The following is a 21,316-nucleotide window of genomic DNA, read 5'->3' on the forward strand; positions in this document are numbered from 1 at the left end:
GAGCAGCGCCGCGCCCCCGCCTAGGCTAACCGCCGGAGCGCAGGCCGACAGTTCCAGCCGCAACCGGCAGGTCCGGGCCGCCTCCCGCTGGAGCCCGGCGCCGGTGGAGTCCGGGCCGATGGGCAGCCCCGGGAGGCGAGGCGGCGGCTCGGGTTCGCGCCGCCGCGCGCTCGCGGGTTGTAGCAGGTCCGGGAGGACTCTGCGTCTCTGAGGTGCGTGTCTGGGCGAGCGGTCGGGGAGCGAGGCAGAGGGCTGCTCGCTAGCCTCCGGGTCCTGTCTGGGGTGGCTTTAAAGAGGTGGGTCCCGAGGTTAGGGAGCTACCCTTGGAGCGCCTCGGGGGACTGACGACGGGGCGCTCCAGAGCGGCTTGCGGGGCCTGGGGTGAGGGTGAGGGGTGCGGGGCTGGGGTCCGGCTCGCAGACGCGCCCGCGTTCTCAAGCCTTGGGTGGAAGAGGGGCGCCGCCGCTCGTTCTCAAAGTTATCGATCAGGAGAAAGGTTATTCTGTCTTGGTGACTTGAGCACCAATGAGGACCTCCTCTGGGTGCCCAGCAACTCCTCTGTGACTAATCTAAGAGAGAAGATAAAAGGTTACCCTGCGCTGTCCATCCGGAGATTCAGGCGGGGTTACTTGCTGAACTTGCTTCGGGCTTTATTGCTCCTGGAAGGTGTGTGCGGCGGGCGCGCTCCCCCGCCGGCTCCCGACTCCCGACTCCCGGCTCCCGGCTCCCGGCTCCCGACTCCCTCTTTGTAGGATCCCAGGCTGAAGGCGAGCGCCTTTTTAACTCAGCTTTACCTTCCTCGGAGTCCCGACGGCTCTTACACTTTCCCTGGCTCGGTGTTTCCCTGCCTACTCTGTTCCCACACCGGTTTGGGTCGTCCAGCATTATCAAAGCTAGTTTGACCACGTCCTGGGATTATCCCCAGGAGCAGCTACAGATTAATTTCCAAACGTGCAGCAAACCCAGAGAATCAATTTCGGTTCATCATCTGCGAAAGAGAGCTGATGCTTCTCTGCAAGAAAAACAACTTGGCATTACCCCTCTGGGAGATATTTGTCATCATTAACCTGCTTCAGTTAAATTAATTCAGCCCAAGATGACTCCAGCTTGAGTACTGGAAAAATCAAGTGTTTTGGTCACGGGACTGTGGTCACCGAAACGTGGTTGTTTTTGTTTTTGTCAAAGTAAAATTTTAGACACTTTGGATTTTGCTTAGATTTACACTTGGTTTTGAAAATGATGGCTTAAAAAACAAAACAAAACAAAGACTCTTGGTGATTCTCATAGGTTTGCTCATTAAGTTCAAAATAGTCAGATTTTTCTTTGCCTCTTTTGTCTGCAGTTTTCATTTCTAAATGTTAACACTAGATGGCTTTCTTATGACAGGAATTTAGTAAACTGTGCTTTTGAATTGCCTATCTGCAATCCAGGTTGTAATTCTTCCAGTTTTACAATTAGTAATCGGAGGGAAAACCCAAAAACTGTTGTTGTTTTTTTTTTTTTTTGAAATGCATTACTACCCTATAAAGCCAATATCTTTGCAGCTATCAAAAAGTGACTTGTTTGCTCTGTCAGTCTTAAAGATGAATTTCGAAGGACAATTTGATTATTTCTAGTTACAAATTTAAGGCTGTCCCATGTTTTTACTTAAGTAGGGGCATTTAGACTGCAACAATGAGATCTGTAATTCTGTTTAGAGAGAGGTTACTTACTACCTAAGATGTTTACTGCCTACTTAGTTCACTGCTTGATTCAGAAAGGTATAAAATAAAATAATATTCACAGGGAAACACTCTTCCTGGAGTTTTGGATACAGACAGCCCATTGATTCATTCTAGAGATTCCATTAATGCATCTGGGGAAGAGATAAGAGTTGAAGTTTAATGCACATTCTACTGAAAATTATCTTAGGAACATTTTTGCTTCTTTCTCCCCAGTGATCTTTGGTTTTTCATTTTTACACACAATGCCCTTTATTTGAATACAGTAGTCTCTAGTTGACCATTTCAGTAGCAGCAGGTACTCAGCTTGTGTTTTAAGTTTTTTATTCTCTTAAATCAAGACCATGGCAGCTAAATAAATATCTTGAAAAATTCTCTTTATAGCTGTCATTTATTGTATGTCTCACCCAGCTCAAAATATGATATGTTGAATTTTTCTAAATTAGACATATTCAGAAATAGCTGGAAAAAAAAAACTGCAAACATCTGGAAAGTAGGAAATTAAATGAAATCCGAAGCAGGTTTTATCAGTACCCACATGCTACCTATAGATGGGGTAAAGTGAACTTGGATAAGAAGTAGCATACCTAGTTGGTACAGAAAATAAAGTGAACGATCAATTACCTGTACCAAGGTGAAGCATCTGGCTTTGTAATGTGGGCTGTAGATGCTCCCCAGCAGGTTCATATATATTTCCTGTCACATGCTTTTTATATTTTTGAATATTAGTCTTTTTCAAAATGCTTTACTTTAATAACTGTAACGGGATTATTACAGCATCACATTTTGCTCTTGTGATACTTCTTGTAGTTAAAGCTATATAATATGGGTTTGATAGTGTTCTTTGGAGGCTCCCTTGATACCTGAGCTTAGTGAACACCTGCCTACTTTGGATGACCTTCTTTTTTACTTGAAGCAAAAAAATAAGTTTGTTTTGAAAATCTGTTCTTGAGGGTGAGAAAGTAGTAGTGAGCTATTGCTCAGAAGGCAGTTGTGTTGAAAGTGGTTTAGAAGTTCTGCATTTGGTCTTTAGAACTACTTTAAAAACCATTGTGTTTATTGCATACTTGGTAAAGAACTGTTTGTGTGGATAAGCCTTCTAGCCCCTGGCCATAACTAATAAATCCTGAGTGTTTATTATTATTATTTATTTGTTTTTGAAATTGAGAGAGCATTGACTCTGAATTAAGGCCAATGTATGGGGGTGGGTTAGGAATAAAACTCCTTTCAGAGTTGCTGATTTTGAAGAAAACTTAAACTAGTTGATGTTAGTTGAAAAGCAAAGAGAAGTGTTTTTTTTTTCTATTTCAAATTTGAATGAAATAAGAAGTCTTTAAAAATGTAGGAAATTGTGTCCCACGTGTAATTCTGATAATGTCCCCAATTTCCTTGCAGGTTGGAAAAATAGAACATTAGGTGAGAGGGAAAAGGATCTCTAATTCCTTCCTCCACTGCTTGTTACAAAAGATTTGGATAAAGTATTTACATATTTCTTATCAACACCAAAAATTTGGTATTTTTATCATTTAAAACAAAACAAATGTACTAAAGTATTGGAAATTGAGTGATTGGGATAGTTTCTTTCTTTCTTTCTTTCTTTTTTTTTGGTCATGATCATGTCATTTTAATTTGATTTAGCTTAATTTTGTGTGTGAACATTCATGAGTTACGGCTGCTTGGCTTCCCTTGAAATCACTGATTCAAGAGCAGAAATTACTGCTCTAGTCCAATCACATCTAGTTGTGATCCTTTTTAAAGGAGGGATAGCAGTGTGAAAATAATTTAAATGCTTTATAGCTTCAGAGACAGAATAATTTGATCCTTTCTGAATTGGTTTATAAACTTTGTTCAAAGAACTCCAGATCTGACCCACAGTAGAGGTTGTTTTTATGGGAGATTTCCTATTTAGTTTAACCCCATTCTTGATCTATTATTTATTTTTCAGCACAACATTGTATTACTAAAAGGAAAGAAGATACATTAAGTTGAATCTAGTTACTGTAGTATTTCTGCACCAAAAAGTTTCTTAAGTTTATTCCTTCATGTTGTTCCTATACTTTTAATTTCCATCCACCTGTAAAATTAAGAAATAGACCATAGGGTTTAGCAGATTGGTTAGTATTTGATGTTGTTTCTCAAATGCATTAGTAGCAGTGGTTACTGTCTATTATCAATGCATTTCATCAAGGTTCATTGATAGGCACCCACAAGGGAGGAATACCTAGGCTGCTAGACAAACTGAAGGAAAATTCTCCCCATCCATAGAGGATATGTATTAAAATTACTCCACACACACAGGTATACCCATCCACAGGCACTTTTTCCTTTTGCACTGGACAGTGAAAACTTTACTGAGAACCAGAGTTTGGAAGTCACTGACCAGCTTAACTAATCCTTTTTGGGGGCTTGCATTCCTTCCTATACTCTGCCTGTGGTATTCCAGGAATAACTGAACATTTGCAATGATAGGTGGGCACCTCCAACTTTTTTTGATGTTTTTAAGCTACTAGATGATTTTTACTTTAAAAATTAAAGTGCAATTTTATCTATTTGAATTTGATTCCCTTTGTGGCCTGCAGAGCAAATTCTTCCATAGATATAATTATTTCAGTTATTCCCTGAACAGTAAGAGTGCTCAGAAGTCTTTTCGTTCAACCTGATCTATGCAGAATGGATGAGTGCCTTTCCCTGGATTTGCATGCCCTGCTTGCACTGTTGTAGTTCAAATTTGCATTCACTGTTCTTGTGACCAGCCTCACAGTGAGTTTCTGTTCATGAAAACCTCTGAGCCCTCAATACATGCTGCATTAGGCCATGTTTTCCCTCCTGTGCTGATGTCACCAAAGGACCCAACATTTTTGTGTTTAGTTTTGCTTTATTTTGGCTGTTTCTTCACAGGATTCCTTTTGGAATTGATTCTGTTATTAGCATTTTTGCCTGTCCTCCCAAAGAAAGGCTGTCTGCACATTAGATCAAATTGTTTTTCATATCATTACTCAGGTCTCTGAGAAAATTGGTAAAAGAGCCATATCTCTGGAAGCTTTCTTAGAGGTTTATAGGAAGCCGTATTCTTGGTTACTCTTAAATATTAATGTACCTAATTTATTATAACCAGCTCATGTCCCCTCCCTGCATTTCCCACACATTTCCTGAAAGAGCAGTCAGGTCTCTTCCTGAGTTTACTGACCAAGTTATTCTCAGAAAGAAACAAGTTCATTTTTAGTGTGTCCTAGCAACTAGAACTGTACTGTGCTCATGATTGATGACTAAGAAAGATTTGTGGTGATTGTCTGGATGACGGAAAAACTAGGGCCACACTTTGACTCATGATCCTGGAGGTCTCATGCACTGAAAAGATTGTAAGAAAAAAAAAAATTCCAAACCATATTGTTGCTGGAATTCCTTAAACTTTTTGTGCAATGTGATATTGTTTTATTTTGAATTGCTTTTAAATATGAAGAAGAGAACCATAATCTTTCCCATTGGTGTTTTAATTAGTTGGTTCACTTTTCTTCTTCTTCTTCTTTTTTTTTTAAGATTTATTTATTTATTCATATAGAGCTGGGGTACAGGCCAGAGATGTGGAGGGTTTGAGAGGATTTACCAGAGACAGAGAGGGGAGCAGAACAGGCAGATCGACGAAATACACTGCTGAGGGGAGCAGCGGGCGGGTGAGGAGAGGTCTGCCTCACCATGTGGATCTCCTCCAGATAGAATCAAACTCATGCAGAAGTGGCCTTAAGCTTCTCAGTACTGTGCTTTAACCTGCTGTGCCACCGGGGAGGGCCTACTTCTTTTCTTATTTTACAGATAAACTCTTAGCCATGATAGGACCTCCTGAGCTCATGAGATTACACCATATCTTTCACTTTTGCATTATTTGTTAAATCTGCTAAAAGTTACCTGTTAGTTCAGCTACTCAAGGATGCTGAATAGTCCATAGTTAGAGTTGTGTATTCAATTACTCTAAATTAAAAAAACAATCTTTGTGGAAAGCTGATGTTAAATATTGTTAGTATGGAAAGTACCTTCTGATAAATGAAAAAATTAGCCTGCAGAGCCAAATAAGCCTTGGTGGAAAATATCTCTGACTGCAATGCTTAGGGTCTAGTAGCCTGTGTGCTTGCACCTATGCATACATGTACTATCTACTACATACCATATATAATGTGTGTATGTGTGTGTATATACATATATGTATACACACATAATAGACACACACACACATACAGATGTTCATGCTCTTCCTATAGCTTTACTATGCTCAATAAGGGTGCTTTAAAATGTAAAAATATAAAATTTAAGAAGTGTGATTATTAAAAATAAGGAGTTAGATGATTTTATTTTATGACTAAAGGGTTTCTTGCCTCTGGTTTGGAAACCACTGCTCTCCTCACCTCCTCTCTGGTTAGAATTCATACTGGAAATAACTTAGAAGATCTATATGGTCTTCTAAGGGAAGCAAAAGGCAGACTCAATGCTGAATGTACTCCATTTGTTCTTTTTTAAGGGTATTTTTCACTTTGATCTGTGTTCGTCCATAACTGTTTGTGGGTTACTTAACTTGAGGTTTTGCTTTTATTTTCTGGGGGTGAGGGGCAGATAACATCATGGGGGAAACTGTTCTTGTAAAGTTTCTAGTTGAACTCAGCTATTTAGGAAGCATCATACTATCATGCATAGCTGATGCCAGAACCAGGATCAAGACAGAAGGACATGCATGATCATTTGATCATCAAACAACTTCTGTAGAGTAAGAACATCTTCAAAAGTTTGAAGGAAATCTTAAAAGCAGATTAATAATAGCATAGTTCTGCCTGCATGTGATTGGATAAAGGTGTAACACACAACTCTCATGGGGGGAGATTTCACATCCCAGCCTAGGAGCAGGTGTCTGGCAGTGGATGATCTGAGGGAGGGGGTCAGCTACCCAGTAAACTGGCAGTGCTCTCCACCCACCTTTGCAACCCCCCACTCTCGGCACCCTCCGCTTGATTTTATTCTGTAGTACTTTCCATTGCCTAACCTTACCTTGTCATCTTTTTGATGTAAGTAGAACATAAATCCCAAATGGACAGGGGCCTCTCTGACTTGCTACTGTATTCCCTCTACTTCCATGGCTTTTACCACATAGTAGGTTCTTAGCAAACAAATACTTATTCAAATATTGAATTGGAGTCACTGGTTTAAAACTGATACAAAACTGTGTGACTTGGATTTTGTTGAGGTAAGTGTTGCCTTAAAGTTCTGATTATTTCTGTTGTAAGTGGTCTATCTAAACAACCTTTTATGCCCCATTTAAAACTTTCCCAGGTCATTTAAAATGAGCTCTGATTAAACTCTAGTATTGAACTGATAAAAATGAAGAGGTCATTTCTGTAGAGACTAATAGTCACGTTCAGGACCTTTATGGTTCTGTTCTGAGGGGTTCCAAGGGGTGTGTCCTAGAAGTCTGGGCACCCTGAGGAGTGTGCTCCCTTTCATTAGAGGGTGTGGTTGATACTTTTCCCAGGTTTCAAAGTCTGGTCCCAGATGAAAACCACATAGCCCTGTCAGGAACAGATGAGGCTTCAGTTCACTTAAAAAGCCCTGCTTTGGACTCAGTAATAAAGATAACTGAAATGAAGTGATTTCTGGCTTGTGGTAGTGTTCTACCTCTGCATTCATCAGCGACAGTTATTCTACAGGCAGTAGTGGTTTTTAAGATCCCACATGTCATACACCTTTTATTAGTTTAGGACTTTGAGCTCCAGGATTATAGAATATTATTTATGTTTTAAATACAGTTAGTGCTCAGAAAGCATAGTTTTAATTTTACAGGCAGAACTTTTTATCTCTAATTTTTAGATATAGTCCCAATTCCTATACTTAAATTCAGAAGAATTTAAGTATAACCACACCCTCATTCTAATTCCTGTTTGCTTAAATTTGTGATTTAAGCCATGCCTCGATGAGAGTTGTAGGCAAGGTGAAGAAGTTAACTTAAATAATAGTTTAACCACCTAATTTACCATCTAATTGTGTCTACTTGTGGGTCAGCAGATAAGTTATCTGCTTGGAATAATGTATCTATTTTCCTTTTCAAAGTGGCGGTAATGAGTGATGTTAATATTAGGAAGAGAATAAAGAATTGGGGCTACATACCCCTAAAGCTAAATTTAGAAACAGCCACTGTGCTTGAATTTCATTTATGTTCTCTCACATACTTAAAGGATCTGCAAGGCCTGCCTGGTGGTCTCTGAGCTATCAAATTATTGTTAGCCATGTCTCATGAGTTCAATCCCTAGTCAGAGAGCTAGCCCACATGGCACAACAGACCTCTCCTGTCTTGCCCACTGCTCTCCTCAGCAGTTTATTTCAATAGTTTTGCCTGTTCTGCTCCCCACTGTGTCTCTGGTGAGTTCTTTCACCCCTATGCCTCTGGCCTACACTTCAGTTCTTATATGCATAAATAAAAAAATCTTAAAAAAAAAAAAAAAGAATCTACAAGGCTGATGGAATTATCTCTTTTTATTGATGCAAAAGCTAATGGGAGAACAAGCCTCTCCTGACTCTTAGTTCCCAGAATTTTAACTCTAGTCCCTTTGCTCCCACTCTAGGGTTCTTTCCTCTGAGCTAGAGGCTGCCTTAGGAGATATAGTTGGTCTCAAAAGTCATTAAACGAATGAATGAAAGGAGAGGCAGGAAAAAGGGAGGGCGTGAAGAAGGTGTTATGAGAACGGTGGAGTCACCCACCTATCCCTGAAAGGAGGGAAATGGTGGTCTAGGGTTAGACTAATGAGCTTTTTGTTCTATTTTAAAAAATGTCTCCTTCCATCAGCCATGGGATCATCTGTTATTAATTAGAAATGTTGTAATTTGTGGTGAGATAGCAGTTCTGCTGATTGAGTCAGGTTATCTGTTTTTTTGTTGTTGTTGCCCAGTGAGTGGGCTTTTCTTTGATCATGCAGAGAACATTTCTTTAGCTCCTGAATCTTTGCCAAGATTAAAAGAAGTATAAGAGGAAAACAATTTTTTCTTTTGCATTTATACTTTGCTGGATTTGCATAATCTTTGTTGAAGCCAGTTGAATGCGAATCTCTAAATAAATTTCAGGCATTTAAATATTTAAAAGGATTCATCCTCAGTACTTTACTCACCCAAAGAATAAGTGCTTACAACAAAGAAAATAACCCCCTTGCAGATGTAGCCTATACAGACTTTGTTCACCTTGTCATTGAATTATAAAACATTAATAGGGAAGCTAGAATTGGAACATTCATTGAAATGCTTAGTTGGCTCAGTTCCAAAATATTGTTTCCCTGATAGAGAAAGCAGGACAATTTGTTTAAAACTGGCAGTTAGCCAGTCAGAGGAGCTCTGACGCAATCATTGCAGTAACTACTTTGCTCGACTGCTAATTTTAGGGCAGTTAAATCTGGTGATGTCTGATGGCTGCTGTCGCTGTGTGTCTGGTTATGGGAAGCTTTCTAAATCCATCCTCTTGGCCTGGCACCACGATGCTCAGTTCTTCCTGAAGTATTGAGCAGAGCAGTGTAGACACGGCACAGGACATCTTGATGGAGGGAGGAGCAAGACTCTTGGAGGGATTCAGGGGACACTTCTTTAATCTCACTATTTTCTTGGTCATTCTGGCAACAAATACTTAGCCTATGTAAACCTCCCCTACTGTGGCATTGGCAGTGTGAAGATGGAGAGCCCTGTAAATCCAGGCTTCTGGTTTCAGGGAGCAGCATACTGACAACATTTGTTTGTTTTCTTTGTGGTTCCCATAAGCATTAGCTGGTCTGAAACACAGCCATTACCTTCTCTTTTCCTAGCGAAGCCAAAAGTAAGGGGAGCAAATGAGAAATTTTCAAAAATGATACCTAACATTTGTGCAACAGCTTCCTTGCTGTTTCCTTCCTGTAGATTGTAGAGACAGAGTTGGCTGATGGGCTGTTTGGTAGCCTGGAGTAGCTCACCTTTCCTGCCAGTCATCCAATTTTAAAATGAGAACAGAGGCCCTGTAATCTAGAGGTCTCTTTCACATGAGTGTGCTGAGATTTCCAAGTTAGGGTGTTACAAGGCAACCCCAATGTGTATTGGGTTGCCTGACTGTGGGTTCTCACACATGTGCTTAAAGGGACATATAATAAGTCCTCACCTGTGTGCATAAGGGACTAATAATATGTAGGCACACACAAAAAGATTAGTAATGGGTTTATTTACAAAAGAAAGGGTAATGAATAAGTTAGAGAAAACGAGAAAGGGGTAAGTTGGATAAGGCGTCCTACCAGCTTGGCTGACCTGGACCCCAATAGCACACTGAGAACTGGCAACAAGCCAAATAAAGCCACAATACAGGAGGCCAGGAGACTCCCCAAAGCACACATGTCTGTTTTTATATCAAACCTGGCTACTTAACTCCACCCTCAGGTCCCAGCTGTCCTCCCTTTGGTGATGATGGGATTTGTAGTTCCCATGTCTGGGGTGGGAATGGAGTCCCTAAAACCTGAATTTGTAGAGTTTGTTTTGGACGTCCTTTCCCTCAAACAAGGGGAGGGCACCTTAGGTTTCCAGATCCTTGAAGCCAGGCTCCTTGTCATTGCACCCTGTCCCCTGAGTGTCTGGAACAGTCAGCATTTTAGGCCTCAAAGAAGTTGCCCTCCAGTCCAACTTCCTCATGTTAAAGTCAGAAATGCAAGAGAGTGGTTTAAGGAGTAGGCCTGCTTATAGAATAGGTTGCCTAATTCATAGGTGAACTGTTATCTGTTTAATGTGATCGTCTGCCCCAGATGAGGATATCAGGAGGAGACTCCTGTGTGGTGAGACTCTGGGGTGGAGAGATGTGCACTGTGGCTTCTTCCAGGTGAAAGAATTGATGGGTCACTTGAGTATAGTAGTTTGCAGCACTAGGAAAACATTCCTGGAAACTATAGGATCTGGGTTAGGCTTCAGGAAAGGTAAGGATTTGAATTTTTGTTGAGAGCCTCTTATTTGCAAAGCCACTCTTGGCTTTCTGGAGATCAGTGGATGGTTCTTTCTGCTGGTAACCTGGTCATAGCAATGTTGCCATCAGTCCACTCTGCCTAGAACCAAACTTGCCTCCTTTCCTGGGTTAGGTTTCATAGTTACAAACATGAATTTTATTAGCAAAGGCAATAGCAGGGAGCCATGAAGGGTATTTTTGAAGTGTGAGTAACTTGTCTGTCATGTAGACTCCTGAATCTGATGTTTTTCCCCACTATAATTTGCTAACAGAGCTAGAGTATGTCATAAACCTAATGGAAAAAAATTCATCAGAGAAGGTTTACAAAATTTTGTTGTTTTTAAATTGAGGTATAATCGACAGAACATTCTGTTAGTTTCAGGAGTACAACATAATGATGTGAGATTTGTTTATATTGGATTGGGAAATGATCATCACGCTAACATCTATCACCACACAAAAGCACACTTTTGTGTGTGTGTGTGTATAATGAAAACTTTTCATATTCTCTCCCTTAGCAACTTTCAATTGTCCAACACAGTACTGACTATAACTAGCTTGCTGTGTATCACAAACTTAGGACTTATTTACCTTACAACTGGAAGTTTGTACCTTCACACCACTATGTTTTAATACTAAATTACTCTGTTTCTTTTGTTTGTCCAGAAAATATCCATTCATAGTTATTGTTGCAATTCAAGGTCACATGTTTTTAAGACTTTTTATGCAGGAACTTTGTAACTTTTGGTAATTGATTTCTTTCATAATTATTTTTCACAGTAATCAAGAGTTTTCCAAGGAGACAGGCTAGGAAGCATGGCTGAGCATCTCACCTAGCACTCCAATCTCTGGAATGTGTGTTATGTTGCTGTCACTTTCTCATGCTTAAGTTCACTTTTATTTTTACATCCCTTGAAGTAATAGTAAGTGCCCAATAAGCTTTGCGTTCTCTTTTAAACTCTAAAAGAAACAATCTCAGCATAACCACCATATACTTCTCTGAACTTTTTATCATGCAGATTTCCCAGTATACACACACATCTGAGGAATAAGCAGAGCAGTGGACACCACATCCCCACCACCGGCATTCTGCAGTGTCACCACTTTTGCTATATCCACTTATGCAGCCACCTGTAACCATCTTCCATCTTTGGGGGATGGATTTCACAATCAGTCCCATAGATAAGTAGATCCCACTAAGCACTTCAGCATATGCATCATTAATGAACTTAAGACTTTTAAAGAGTGAATGCATACAGTTTACATGGGCCTTTCTATGAATTTAGACATATGTGTTCACGTGTGGACTCTACACTTCTCTTAGGTTGCACCTATTACCCTGGAAACTATTCTCATGCACCTCCCAGGAGTTTACCTGCAGCTCAGCCTCCTTCCTTCCCAGGCAACTGCTGCTCCTTTTTTCCTTTGCCATTGATAAGTTTTGTCTGTTCTTGAACTTTTTAATCAATGGAACCAGGCAGTGTGTACTCTTTTGAAGGCCTCTTTCTCTCAGTATAATATTTTGCTGCTCTGCCGTATACTTTTAAGTATTTTACAACACTAGGCTTATTTACTTTCATCTTGGTCAGCTTTTCAAAGATCATTGTCAAGGAACCATTTCTTGTAGGTACTGATGTATTTTTCTTAAGTCTCATCTTTCGCTTTCTAGGCAGGACTTTGATTTTCATACCTGCTTTGTCCATTTTCTGACTGGGTTCTCCTCTTACATCCCCCATCCACTCCTGCATATCCTGGAAACCAGGGGCTGCTCCTGGTTTCCAGTTAGTTTGCTCAGTTGCTGTAGGGCTGCCCAGGCCAGCTCAGACATTTTGCGGAGCTTTCCTGCTTCTGAAGAGGTGGATCCTGGCACCTTCCCTTCTCGTTTGTGTTTGCTATTTGGAGAACTGTAGATAACAGAAAATAAGATAACAGAAAATACTTTCTGTTATACTTTCAGCATACTTTCAATTCAGTAATTATTAAAACTGAGATTTCTTAACTGCAGTTTTATGACAATATATAGAGGATTCTAAGCTACTTAACCTAAAAAATTAGGAGACTTCAAAATCATCTTTGCTCTGTAGCTATTATTAGTTATCAAAATAAAATTCTAGTTGACTTAAAAAAACTTAAAAAATAGCATATTAGACTTAATTAACCACCAATTTTGCAATGCCCCCTACATTTCCAATTCTGAGTTTTTAAACATTCCCAGCTATGATTATGATTAATAAAAACCCACTACTGGATTAATGGTTTGTGTGTGTGTGTGTGTGTGTGTGTATGGTGTACTGTTAGCTTGTGAAATTTTTTCTTTAGGGATATTTTGATCAGGCTAGTTCTATCTGCTCTAAAAGAGACCTCAAGCTATAGTGTCCAGACAGAGTTGATTGACTTTTCTCTTGTGTCAGGCTTGAAGTTAGGTAAGAGGGCTGCTCTCTCCAGCCTCCACACTCACAGACCAGGTTCCTTCTGTCCTGTTTCTTTGCCACTTGACCTTTACCTTACTGTGTGCTGGTATGTCTTGTTAATTTTTCATAAGAGAAGAATTAGGTACCAATAGACCAAAATGTACTAAATTGGGAATAGCAGAGAATTTCAATCCAGCCAGTACAGGTTCAGGTTAGAAACCCCAAATGTTTCCCAGGGAGGTACCCAGATTAGGGCATTTGTATACAGGGAAAAGATGAAGTTATGGAGGATGAGTTAATGGAATGGTAGAGGGGTCACAAGGTAAAAGCTCTCAGGCTTTTCAAAAAGGTTATTCTTCTTGGGTTCTTCGAATGGAGGTGTTTTTTTTTTTTTTTTTTTTTTTGTCATGTCTTGGGTTCAGATCCAGTTTAAAAAAGATGTTGAAGTGGCTTTCCGGTGGTTACTTTCTTGGTTGTTTTGTCAGGTTCTTGCTGCATCTCTCACAGCTGGGCAAAGGTCTTGAGAGTCCCTCAGCTGGGGGTGGTGAGCAGGTAGACAGGTGTGTTGCTCTCCTAATGCATGACACTTCCATTCTGGAAACAGTTGATCTAATAACATTTCCTTCATAGATTTTATTTAAAAAATTGGAAGCAATGCTTGTTTTCTCTTTAAAATGCAGTTAAGTTCTGAGTGAAGGCAGGGAAGATAGTCTGATCATAATGAGATTCTGAGTTACAGATTCTGTAACTTGAAAGAAATGTTACCGGGAACATGGATTAGAGTTTGCAATAAAGGACCTAGTCCCCTGTTTAAAATTCACACTCATAATAGAAGGCTTAAGAGACATTTGATGAATGGAATAATGGGAGTCATTTATTGAGGAGCCAGAGGGGTTCTTGAGAACAGAAACCTTTCAGATGGCTGCAGGATGCCCTGGCCTGTGTGCCATTCAGAAGGCAGTTTCCTTGGTGTCCAGGACTGTCTCCTGTTCCAGAGGGCTGGGAGGGGGCACAAGGCAAATGACAGGCCTGCAGTTGAGTGGATGATGCCCCCTTCTCCAAAGGGCTACACTACACTGCCTTCCAGAAATAACAGACTACTTGCCAGCACCTTGAAAGACTCTTGACCGACAGCCCTCTTGACCCCTGCGGCCACTGTGGAAAGCACGTGGAATAGACTGTGAGTCGGTGCAGGCCCATAGGACCAGGTCAGTGCTCTAGTGGAGGCAGCGCTGAGGCAGTGGAGGTAGAGAGTGGCCCCTGACCCGGACTCTGACTTTTGCGCTCTTTACCCTATGTGTCTGCAGGTGAGTGCAGAGTAATCCCTCAGACACCCAGCAAAAAGTACTCCCGCGGGGCCACCTCATAACATCGGTGGTAGTACCTGAACTTACTTTCCTCACAGTGTTTGCCAAAACTGCAACTAGAGGTTTCAGGATTTCTTGTTCTTGAATAAAAAGATTTGCAAAAAAAAAAAAAAATGAAAATTTAGTGATAAGGTTGCATTGTCAATTTCCTCTACCACCGAGTTACAGAGAGGGCAGAACTGATTGAAAGAAATAAGAGACACTTAGCAATTTTTTAAGGCCCAATAGGCTGCATTTCTCCTTACACAGGAACATTTGATATAGAAGTTGCTTTAATTTCTCCTCAATTGCTGCTATCTGCTCAGGGTATGTTACAGATGGGTTATGCTGATTTTGTTAATTTTTGCCAATAATTTAAGCATGGAAGGATTCAGGGAACCTCCCGAGCGATAAGAACACAGCTGCTGAGGATAACTTGGAGAGGCGTGGAGCCTTTTTCCAGCTTTTCCTTTGATTTGGGGGCAGTAGCTGCGCCTAAACAGCTGCAGATGGTGTGTTTTCAACACACTGTGGCAGTTTGGGAGTTGTTTTTTTTTTTTTTTCCCACATCTTTTTGTTTGTAGTGAACAAAAAGAGCAGTGTGGAACTTAATCAGCTAGATCAAGTGTCTATCCAACCTAAGGGTGTCTTCTCTGCTCTATCTTAACCGAAATGTTAAATTTAGGTGTAAAGGAGGAAAACTGGCCTGGTGACTTATAGGTGCCTGATTCAACCCCACAGTAACTTGCCTCTGAAATGTGTGTGCTTTGACTTTCCCTTAATGGGTAAACATTTACATTGGCCTTTGCCCTTAGAATTTACTATTCCATCAGCCAAAACCCTTTATCTTTTTCTGTTTTCACTATTACAGGATGTATTTGACAGTCCCAGCTGGGAACTCAAGACTTGTATTTTGCATGATACTGGTTAGTTTGATTTGTTGATTGGAACAGACTGAAGGAAAAAGGCTGGGCTTCTAGAGAAAGGGAAAGTTCTCAGGGGTCCTACCTTCAAGGGAAGAGGGGAGTTGATGCCAAAAATATTGTAAATATTCTAATAACAATCCTCGTAGAAATGGTTTCTATAGGGCACCTTCCTATTAAGTGTTCTCTGTTATTGTTGGACTCAAAATAAAGACCTGGTGGACCTCATCTTTAATCCTGTGGGCGATTCTTAAACATTGCTGTGTTTAAAACCATCTTGGCTTCCTGTTGCTCAGATGCTCGATATGTGTATTAGGAAAGCACAGAGCACCTGAAAAATCATCTTCTGTGCTCCATAAATCGAGATGAACCAATTTGCAGTTCATTCAGAATGTTTTTATTTCTTGCCACGATGGCTTACTTTGCATTTTAGTTATAATTTAATGGGAGGTTTCCAAAAGTCTGGTCCTTCTATCCTGGTCTTTATAGTAGTAGCCCTATTTTGTTCAGTTTTTAAGCTTTGCTGCATTCTTCTGAATGTTTAGATTCTGGAAATTTAGTAATTTCCAGAATTGTTGGTAGGTAGTTCCATGTTTGCCACCTTTGGAGAATGTGCAGAACTTTGCTAACACCTAGAGTTATTTCCCTTTGTCTTCTGTAATAAAAGTGTGTCATTACTAGAGATGACCTTCAGCTTGGCCTTTTACTTCTCCTCCCACACCCTATTGCCATAACTGCTAGGAAACATTTTCACAAAATCATAGTCTGAAGGATATATAAAAATATTAACATTTTCAGTATTATCATTTGGAGTAAAAAAGTCCATTTTAAAAGTATTGCTTACTTTAGGCCCTCCCTGGTGGTGCAACAGGTTAAAGGACTATGAAGTTATTGGAGGTCACTTCAGCATGAATTCTATCCCCGGCCAGGGAGGTGACCTACATGGCCTGTCTGCTGCTCCCCTCAGCAGTGTATTTTAGTCAGTCTGCCTGTTCTGTTCCCCACTCTGTCTCTGATGAACCCTCTCACACCCCCGCACCTCTGGCTTGTGCCCCAGTTCTTATATGCTTGAATAAATAATCTTTTAAGAAAAAAAGTATTTCTTTCTTTACCCAGGGTTCTTGATGAAAAGCTGAAGTATAAGGTAAAGACCAGAGGACATTTCTGACTGACTGGCTGTTGTAGGAACATAGAGATATTTTAAAACTTACCTTAGACATGAGACTTAAAGTTCCTACCTCTCTTTTGTATTGTCTTTATTCTACTTCACCCTGTGTACTCACTTCATGCTACTTTTATCAGGCACTTCCCTAGAGTTCTAGTGGGTTCAGAGCCATGGAGATGGATGTTGAGATGACATCCCTCTCTGTGCTATGAAAGATCACCCTTAGCCAGTCTGGGGGTTGGGGGTGGTATCTGACATCAGAGTTGGTCATTTGCAGTCTTGAATGTGAAGCTGTGGTAGTAGTGTTCTTTTGTTTGTTTTGTTTTGTTTTTAGGACTTACAGACATATACTGGAACATTTATAAATATTTTATCAAGATTTCTCAGGATATTTTATAAATTTCATTTAAACTACAAAAATAAGCAAAGATGTTTCCCACAGTCCTGGGTTTGCTGTCTTCTTGATATGGGTAGTGTCAGTGCTAAAGAGACACAAAGTGAAAAAGCACCAACCTTTATTAGTAGATTTCACATGTAAAAATACATCCCCATAAATGTAGTCACAGTCATTATAACATAGGAAAAAAAGAAAAGTTTTTTTTTTTTAAAGATTTATTTATTTATTTGTGCATACAGAACTGGGGTACAGGTCAGAGGTTCTGGGGCGGTGAGAGGATTCACCAGAGACAGAGTTGGGAACAGAACAGGCAGATGGACAAAGAACACTACTGAGGGGAGCAGTGGGCTGGCCAGGAGAGGTCTGCTGCGCATGTGGATCACCTTTGGAGCAGGCGGGGATCGAACTCATGCGGAAGTGGCTTTTGATTCTTAATGCTGTGCTTTAACCCACTGTGCCACCAGGGAGGGCCCAAAGAAAAGTTTTTAAAGAATTGTTCAGTGCATTACAATTGTGCTTATAGGAAATTAATGTAATGACACAAGTGCATCCATAACTCTTGTTCTGCAGTGGTAACTAGTTAAAAGAAACAGTTGATGGTAAAAGCACAGTTTCCCATATTATATGTTACCAGCATATTTTGAACAAATACTATGCGTGTCAGTAGCATGCACTTAGAGATTTTAATGTGATAAGGGAGCATGTTTACTTCATGCTTATTAATTTTACCTAATCAGAGTCAGATTGATGGCATGCTGTTTTCAGGAGATAATTTGTATATAAATGGTAGTTTCTATGTTTTACTTCAATAGCACTCATCTTAGAGAGCTCCTCTATGAAGTATTGATAGAAATGGAAGAAGAGCCTTTAAAGAACTTTCAGCAATTTTAGTATATTCATTCTAAACTTTTATCCAAAAAGTGAGCAATGATGTATTTCAAACTTATCTTTGATATATCCTTGGTGGCTGGTTACAATTTATTCTGTGAAGAAACCATTCATTTATCTTTTGATGAATGTAAGGTTTCTGGATTTTGTGTACTTTTGATTACAGTTGACAAGTAACTATAAAGTAGCACCCTGGTGATGCAGCCCTAAAGATCATGAGTCATGGACTCATTGTACAGGTTTAGCAACTTCTTCACTGGTCTGGCGTAGTTTGATGTGGGTGATTATCCTGAATAGCTTTCAGAGAAACACAACTACAATTGTGGCATCCAAACCATTGGAAAAGAGGTTATTTTTTAAACCTTTTTTAATAGCAGCCTCAATGAGGTGGGGGATGAATATTAGTGGGTTTGACTTCAGCCTTTAGAGAGGAAATAACTTAGCAGATAAGGAGGTCTTCAGAAGTTTATTTCTGAGGTGGACATTTTAAGTCAGAGTAGAAGACACCATTGTCTCTCTGGCCAAGTTGACCTGTCCACACTAGGTGGGCATTCACTGCCTGTCTCACTGGGACTGCTGGTCGACCGAACACTGCATACAGACCACCTGGTGTTTGTGATACATACATGAAGATGTGGTTATGCAGCAGATTGAACAAAAACTCTTATTAACTTGGTTCACCTGTTAACACCAAAAAGTAAAACTAAATTTTCTTTTTATATGAGAGTAGGACCATATAAATTGTTCATGCTGTTTTGAGTGATAGAGACAGGGCACAAACATACACATGGCAGGTGGTTTTTCTCTGCAGTTCTCCCCTCCCCTATCTGACAGTGGTCCTCTTGTGAGGAGCTATCCCTAAAGATCCTCTGTTGTTTCCCTTAAAAGGTGAAAAATAAGATGTGGGTGGGAAATAGGAACTTTATCAGGTAAACTCACACCTGTGCCTGAAAACTACAAACAAAGCAGAGCTTCCCTGCTTCTGGGTCAAAGGTTGCTAGATAAGGAAAAAGGAAGGGCCCCTGCAGTTTCCCTTCTAGCTGTACTACAAGCAATCCACTTCTGAGCTAAACTCTGTGCACCTTTTAAAAGAAGGTCAATAGTTATACGAAAATTTTGGGGTGGAAATTCAATCCCAAGGAATAATCACACTTGATCCAAAAGATGTTTCTATGAGGATGTTCAATGCAGTATTAGTTACAATGTCAGAAACTGGAAAAATATTGACAGTGAGACATTAAATTGTGATTCTCCATATGATCAGATAATTTAAATCAATTAAATATATTGTTTTATAAGCTCTTTTAATGACATGGGAAAATATTCATGGAATATGAAATGCAGAAAATTTCCTGCTAAGTAGTGTATATAATACCATTTTTGCAGAAAAATTAAATATGCATATGCATTAATAGTACTTGGGTACATTAAAATTTTATATTAAATTTAAAAATTTAATCAAATAAAAACATTAATTACTTGTGGTGTATTACATTTAATTACTCTTTTCCTTTGCATTGCATCTGTTTTCTAGTTTTTCTAAGTGAATATATTAATTTTATTATAGGAAAAACATGATATTAAAATACTTGAAAAAGATAAGCAGATATATATCTTCTAAAAGCACTATCAGTCTATCCCTCAGTCAACATAGTTTGGATTGATTTTGTTTTCTCCCATGATTTGTTCTTAGAATATATTTAACAGCAGTTTACAATGCAAGTAATTAGTAAACATTTATGAAGTACTGATTGTGAGTCATACTTATGTGTTTTTAGTACAAGTTCTTCATTATAAGGAGTTTGTAATGAAATTTAGTATCATGTAGGTAAATTTCCTATGAAGGGTATTTGCTGACCTTGTATGTTTTCAACCTTTTGATTACCATTATTCATTTATACTTATTACATAAGAAAAATACATATATACTTACATATGTATATGTATTCATGAAGTTATGTATACACACACATATGTGCACTCTAAAAGCATTAACTTCAAGATATTTAATTTTTTTGAAGATTTATTTATTATGTATACACAGCTGGGTTGTAGGCCAGCGGTGCAGGGGCAGTGAGAGGATTTACCAGAGACAGAGTGGGGAGCAGAACAGGCAGATCTACTGAAATACACTGCTGAGGGGAACAGTGGGCATGTCAGAAGAGGTCTGCCACTCCATGTGGATCACCTCTGAGGCCAGGAATTGAACTTGTACTGAGGTGGTTGTGGCCATCTTGCAGTGTTGTGTCCTAACCTGTTGTACCACTAGGGAGGGCCCCAATATATTTGATTTTTAATATTAATAATATAATTAATTGGTAAGGCACTGACTGATTTGCCCCTTTTACATACATTAAGTCTCAGAGTTACCATTCCTTGACAAGGGACATCGTCTTGGCTCCTACTAAGAGTTAAGGTTAGAGACTTTGGCATTTACTTAAAAATATCATTAATGCTCTTTGCTTATCTTTGAGAGCAGAGATCTCTTGACTTCAATAACATCCATATCTTTTTAGTAGTATAAATGTCAGACTTTTGATACTATGCTTTTTGACATTTACATTAAAAATAAAAATTAGCTAATTTGTATGTTATAAGGTCTCAAAAAAAATAGTTCATTCTTCTTTCATGCCTGCTAATGCATCTATTAAAATTCTGAAATGGCTTATTAAATTAAGTGCTGTGTCAAAGGGTAATTGTCTCTCTGTGAATTAGTGTGCATGACTTATGAAAGCATGATTTAAGAATCATACTTGAGTAGCAACTCTGAAGTCAGCTCTTAGTATCTATCAAATTGTAATGATTGTAGTTGAAAAGTATTAATAGCATAGGAAGTCCATTCTCATGCTGTTACAAAATATGCCTCTAAAATATATTCAGTGTTAATGTCCTTGAGGTTACTCTTGTTCGTTAGCCTTACACAGCTGAGCACAGACAAGAGGTCTGAAAGTGTTGGGTCCACAGCAGCCCTGCTGACTGCATGTGGCCACCAGGGCAGCCAGTGCCCATATGATGTGCATGAGTAGAAGGATAAGGTGGTTTTAACTTGCATTTCCCTGATAGTAAGTGATGTTGGACATTTCATATACCTGTTGACCATTTGTATTTCTTCTTTGGAGAAGTGTCTGTTTAGCTCTTCTGCCCATTTTTTTTTTTTTTTTTACTGGATTGTTTACTTTGTTTTCGTTGAGACGTGAGCTCTTCGTAGATCTTTGTGAGCAGTTCCTTATCAGTTATATGGAATTTTAGTAATGCAAAAATTTTCTCTCAGTCAGTATCTCTTTGTTTTGTTTACCATCTCTTGCTGTATGGAAGCTTTTTACTTTGATGTAATCCCAGCTGTGTTATCTTTTCCTTCATTTTGCTTTGGGAGACATCAAGAACTCTCCTACACTGCTGGTAGAAATGCAAACTGGTCCAATCACTATGAAAAGCTGTGTGGAGGTGTCTCAAACTATGAAAAATGGAGCTACCATATGATCCAGCAATTCCAC

The 21,316-nt window shown here is 39.5% G+C and overlaps 1 protein-coding gene across 3 annotated transcripts in view; it reads left to right on the top strand.

Annotated features, from left to right (window-relative positions):
- The first annotated feature begins 39 nt into the window (after positions 1-39).
- The window catches only part of SIPA1L2 (signal-induced proliferation-associated 1 like 2), a 211,454-nt gene continuing 190,177 nt past the window's right edge, over positions 40-21,316 (top strand). For all 3 annotated transcript variants that reach the window (XM_012731328.1, XM_004691132.2, XM_012731327.1), the window contains exon 1: positions 40-212. The gene's annotated coding sequence lies outside the window, so the exon portion shown is untranslated. The remainder of the gene's footprint in view (positions 213-21,316) is intronic.

Source organism: Condylura cristata, unplaced genomic scaffold, assembly GCF_000260355.1.
Source record: "Condylura cristata isolate star-nosed mole 26May11 unplaced genomic scaffold, ConCri1.0 scaffold00030, whole genome shotgun sequence".
NCBI classification, from domain to species: domain Eukaryota; kingdom Metazoa; phylum Chordata; class Mammalia; order Eulipotyphla; family Talpidae; genus Condylura; species Condylura cristata.